This window comes from Akebia trifoliata, chromosome 11, assembly GCF_017979445.1.
Source record: "Akebia trifoliata isolate Shusen 1 chromosome 11, ASM1797944v1, whole genome shotgun sequence".
In the NCBI taxonomy this organism is placed as follows: domain Eukaryota; kingdom Viridiplantae; phylum Streptophyta; class Magnoliopsida; order Ranunculales; family Lardizabalaceae; genus Akebia; species Akebia trifoliata.
In genome coordinates, this window is record NC_141385.1 from 11774363 (window position 1) to 11780362 (window position 6000).

The following is a 6000-nucleotide window of genomic DNA, read 5'->3' on the forward strand; positions in this document are numbered from 1 at the left end:
TTTATTTATTTATTTTTTTTCGAGGGGGGGGGGGGGGGGGGGGGGTGTTGGTTTCAAAGGATGATGGAATACAATACAATAGAGAATCTAGAGAATATACTATCTGTGCTAACCAATCTGGTATTCTAGAAGATTTGCTACCCACATCTTTCTAACAGAATTTATTTGTAGAGTAATGGAAATATTATTTTTCAATTTAACTTTTACAATCTTTCATGGAGGTGATGAACTCAGTTATTTTAACTGTGATGTTTTAACTCTACCTTTACCATGTCCAATCTCTTATTTTTAAACTTAGTTATTCTGTTTCACAATATTCTTACTTTTCGTCTTCTAGTACCTTTTTGCCTCAACTGTTTCTGTTTTCACTCTATAGATATTGAGATTTCTGATGGCAGGTTAAGCATTTCAAATTCCTTATACAAGCTCACAGCTTTTTTGCTTATGTGCATTGACATTTAAGTGCAGATGTCACTCTCCTCCAAAGGTGGCATATAACGATGCAAGTAGACCATACTTGTGACAAAAAAAAAGACACATTGTGTTAGCACAAATAAGCTCGTAGGTGACCAACACATACCTTTTGAAGACATAAGAAGATTGACACTTACGACAATATCCAGAAAAACCTATAATGCATTAGTGTAAATAACTGGAATAATGGCCTCAGTATACTAAATCATAAGTAAAATCACCTCATTTTTCTTATACGCAAGGCCTTCTCGTCTCCAGCCAATGCCACCTGTAACTTGTAGAGTTGCACAGCAATCCGCGAGCCAAGGTATCTGATTATTATTTTTAACCTGCTTAGGAGCTTACCTCAAGTGTTTTTGTTAATTGGTATCTCGCAGGTGTTCAACGGGATGATGATGTCAGTCTCAAAGATCCTGACTCATACATTAGTTCCAGCTGTAGGTGTGGAGTGAGCTTAAACAGGTTTTTAGCTAGATATGGTTAGAAAAAAATAAGGGATTACTGGGGGGAGGGTGTTAGTTTTTGATAGTTTTTTTGGAAAGTATTTTTGAGTTTTTAATCAAAACCGAACATGAGGGTCTGTTGTTTTACATTCACCTGTATTTTCATTTTCTCATTAATTTTGGAAGGGTTGTGCTATTCTCCTGATATTTTGACTGTTGGCAATGCTTGATAAAGTTCTGAGGAACTCTCAATTGGTGCTATTTAGGATAAATAATAGGTTTTGTGCAATCACTTTATATACAGAATTGAAAGCTAAACTTGAAAAATATTGATTGTAAGAGGTACGAGGGAAATACAAAGAAAAGAAATCAAAAAAAGGGAAGAAGAAGAAGACAAGGAATGAAGAATTTAACTGTTTGAAAACAAACATGTTGCAATCCCTTTATAAGAATGGAATGCTTGGTAAAAATGTTAGTTACACCCATTAAAATATATGTAATGAGATTTGAAACATTACGAAATAAAATAAAAGAATCTGAGAAAGGTCCCAAGCATGCCTAAAATACAATGTACACAATGAGTGCTTTCTAACATTGAATTATATGACAAAACCTATTAGGAAAATGTCGAACTTTCAACTTAATCACGTAAATGCACCAAAAAATATAGTGAGAATTCAGATTTCCCAGAAAGTATATGATATACAAAAACATGAGGAAATTTATATCTACTACTAGAATTTGTTTCATTTTAAGGATTTTAGAACAAATCAACCATGCAAGCACTTTTTACATACTAACGTAAGGCTTTAAGGATGCTATGGCCTATGGGACTAATTCTCTCCAAGTCTGTGTTCCTATTCAGTGTCTTGCCTTGATACCCATGGTGCTCCACTTTCCCTTACATGCTCTCACAGTCTCTCCCTTCATCCGAATGTCAGATCATGCAGACTCGATCACTTTCCTTGAAGTATAGGATGAAACGTTGCCTCTAAAGCTTGGTCACTAGTTTAGGTTGATTATATAGAGTACTCTCTTTCTGAAGGTTTTTAACTACTTGTTCCTGTGGCAGAGAATATACACTGGAAAATGACAGATCCAAAACCAGTCAACATAAACACTCATTATGCACAAATTCAGGTCTGGGTCCTCTCTAGTTCTTAACAAGTATCCCTAGTCATGGTTTCAAGTCTAGCTTACCCATCAAAAAAAAATTATAAGAATTCTTGTATTTTGGGTTCTAGTAATAAAAAATTATGTTTTCATCAATCATTAGCTATGATCTGTCAACTCAACCAGATAACTACCTTCCACCGGATTGGACGCAAAATAATAGACATTGTAACAGCCCTTCATAAGCACCACATCACTAATGGGTCCCACTATGTTTCACATGCGCCAAAATGAACTGAAATAATTTGAAGCATACACAATTACCTGCTTCAAGTAGATCAGAATTTAGTCAAATTCCCTTCCCTCGGCAAAAGCTGCAACAACTTTTGGAGTAGCCCTGGCCTACTGATATGTATTTTAAGTGTAATGTCATTATCAACAGTCTAAAATGAAAACTTGCATCAAGATATCAAAAAATGATAAAGAATGTATCGCCACAAATTACTTACAATCACCATAAATGGCTTAGATTGACAATTTCATATCAAATAGGTCTGACTCATTAGACACAATTTTCAAACAAAAAATAAGTTGTGAGTTTTTTGGTGACTGTATCGGAAAAACCAAAGAATGGGACAAAGTGCTATCTTAAATTCTCAATCAAACCTTCACAAGGTCTCCAAGTTACTCACTACATTCAAGCTGTAAATTCTGTTTTGATCGAAGAAAGAAAGATTCGGAATTTTGATCAATACCTATCTTGAAACAAAAGAAATAGAAATGAAAGATGAAACATAAATCATGGGAAATCTCATGAAAATACCTTGGAATAAGGTTCATTCTATTCATGGGGATTCCATAATATCCATTCAACATATCCCTAGGATTGTGGCTTATGAGCCTTGATCTTAGCTTCTCATTATCATCCCTGCATATTGTACCTACCTTGACACCATTTTGGCATAAAGCTGAGGCAATGGAATAAGCCACCTTGGTAAGGTTTCCTCTAAGAAGTACTTGCTTTGTTCCTTCAGGGATGCTATTAAGCACAACAGCAACAGCTAAGCTACTCCCATCCACCACCTTAATCTTGAGCTTTGGGTGTTTTATCATTATCTAAAGCTCAAAAATGAAACCAAAGTTCATATATCCATGAAAAACCACATCAAGTTAACTGAAATACCTCAAATTTCACAACAGTATCAGGAGTATGGAGGATTCCCTGTGGGGAATCTGCAGCCTCCTTTTATTTTGTTTGAGAAAATAATTCTTGGAACTGCTGCACAACCCAATTAAAAAAACGATGGACGAGTAAACTTCCAACATGCAACAAAAGTACATAGCATGCAAAACTATGACTTTAATTTAGTATGTTGAACACATGATTCTAGGCCGCATAAAGTTGAAGCTTCTCTACTTTCTTGCAGTTCTAGAAAAAATGGAGTAGGCTGAAAAAATCAGTAGACAAGAATTAATTTACCAAGTCTAGATTATTTAATTGTAGCAGACATCAGCTAACATTGTTTAGTACAAACTTTAATTTACTGTAATGGCACGCACAAGGAAAGCTTACATAGACATACTTGGCCACTTACAAAAGACACGATTGTTGCCACATTTACTGTGGCAAGTAAGACCTGTCCTTGCCTATTAACGGCATACAAGCTACTGATGAAGCTTCTGCTGTTAAAAATATAGGATTTGGGCTAATTTGGTTCTTGTGAACTGCGATACCTGTCTCCTAGTCATACTGTACTTAAGGGGTATCTGCAACTTCATATTGACACGATACAACACTAGGGAAGTCGTCAGAAAAATCTGGAGGGAAGAAAAGATCTGCCTGTTTCTTTGTAAAAGCTGGTTTACCTGCTAATCAAAATCATGGAAAGAACAATACTTGAAACTTCAAAATAGCGAGAAAACTTAGAAACATACTGACTTTCAAAGAGAACAGTATTGATAGTATGGATGCCGATAAATATAACACTTCCAGAGTCGTCAGACATGATTGAACTCCACAACTTAAAAATGGAGAAAATATACATGAACCAATGTGAATAATTCCTAACTCATAAGTTTTATTAAAAGAAAAAGGTAAATGGAAAAGAAGATAATTGGGCCTGGCAAAGCACCAAGTTCAATCACATGCAGTTTTGAGTAATTTTTCCAACATTGGTAGTCTTTGCAGCAAAGGATTTTCAATCCCTTCATATAACACACAAATAACTATAATTTCCTAACTCAAATAACATCTTGGCATCAAATTATGTAAGTGAGAACTTGAGACCAGACAAAGAACCGGTAGATAATTTTTAACCACCGGAAAGTTATTTTTCCTCAAGAAGTCGTCATCATCACAGAAAATCTGTCCATTACGATATTATTCACTATACAGAAAAAACTATGACATTTTAGTTCAATAGTCGGGATGTTTCAATCACAAGCTTCGTAAACGAGCAGCAGGGCACATGAGTGAAAAGCATTGTCAAGAGTTGAGACCCAAGAATAAAAAGTGATTAAGTCAAACAGCTTGAAATCTCAGATCAGGCTGTAATTACACAGTTTACCCATGAGGTATGCCAAACATTCAGTCAGTTGAGTGCAAATGAGTATAACTTGGACTGAAGGACGACGAGAGCCCCAGCTGAGGTCCTCATTTGGATCACGTGGACTACGACATGTTTTTGGGTGCCATTTGGAAGTTCAATCCATATAAATAGGTGGTCCTTAGGTCAATATAACCCAATCTCATATTGTATCTATGACCCATCTTTTTGGCAATGTTCATGTGACCCACAAGGAACCTAGTGAAGAGCAAATTCCTTCTGAGAATCATCTCCTCACCATGGGAATGATCCTCACACAAAATCAGCCCTTTTAAAACTTACAAGCCTATAAAAAATGTGGACTTCAAATTGATGGTGATATAAGTTGATCTTATGGCGGACCTTCAATTATGGTGAACAAGAAAAGTTGCAGTAAAAGAACAACCTCCTTGGCCAAAAACTGAGTCGATAAGCCTTGATTGGCAGCCACTATTGACATCACTATGGGCAGCCCTATCTATGTTTGGAGAGGTATAAGCAGCCTCCTTACTTGATGCAACCATTGTTTGGCACCTAAGCATTCTAGTCCCAGTTAACAAAGGGTTTGGGTTCCATGACCAACCATTGGTAGTCTCACAATTTTTCTACCACATGAGATAAAGGAAACATACAGACCCTCACATCATGTAGCAGTAAATCCCGAATTAGTCATCATGCACCCAATTTGAAGCATCTTCATCTGTTATTCCATTGAAAACATCTATAAATTGTATCATTCACAAATTTCCAAGTAGAAAATGGGAAGATAGACATGTTTGTGAAAGGCAATTTGGATTAAAGCAAAATAACATGAAGGGAACAAGGGATGGTCATCACACAGGTCAAGGTGTTATTTAAGACTAACATCATTCCACCTACGTTTAAAGGAACCTGTAAATTTTGTTAGATAACTTTTAATGATTTAGAGTCATGCACACACTCGGCCACTCATAAACGCCTAGATGCTCATAGGCATAGAGATCATGCATACAGGGAGTGCCCACACAATACACACACACACACAAGCATACCTCTTTTACATCCTTTAGGTAGAGAGACGCCACAATAACTTGTAAATCTCTAGGTACTTCAACACCATCCCCAAAATATGTGCTAAACAATTGGCTAGAGCTACCCAACTCAATAATAATCAAATCCCATCTAAACAGAAGGTTCCACAAAAGTTATATGCTTAGGATAGAGGGAAAAGAATGCAATCTCATCAATTAAAATAGTTGTTTTGTGAGGATTATACCTGTTTGTTGATGTGGTCAACGAAAATTGAAAAATTAAAGGAACCTTTGATGCATCAAACTCATCACATTACAGAGGTAAAGCAATGATACTGTACTAAGATTTGATGGGCAGCTAAAACATGATAACAG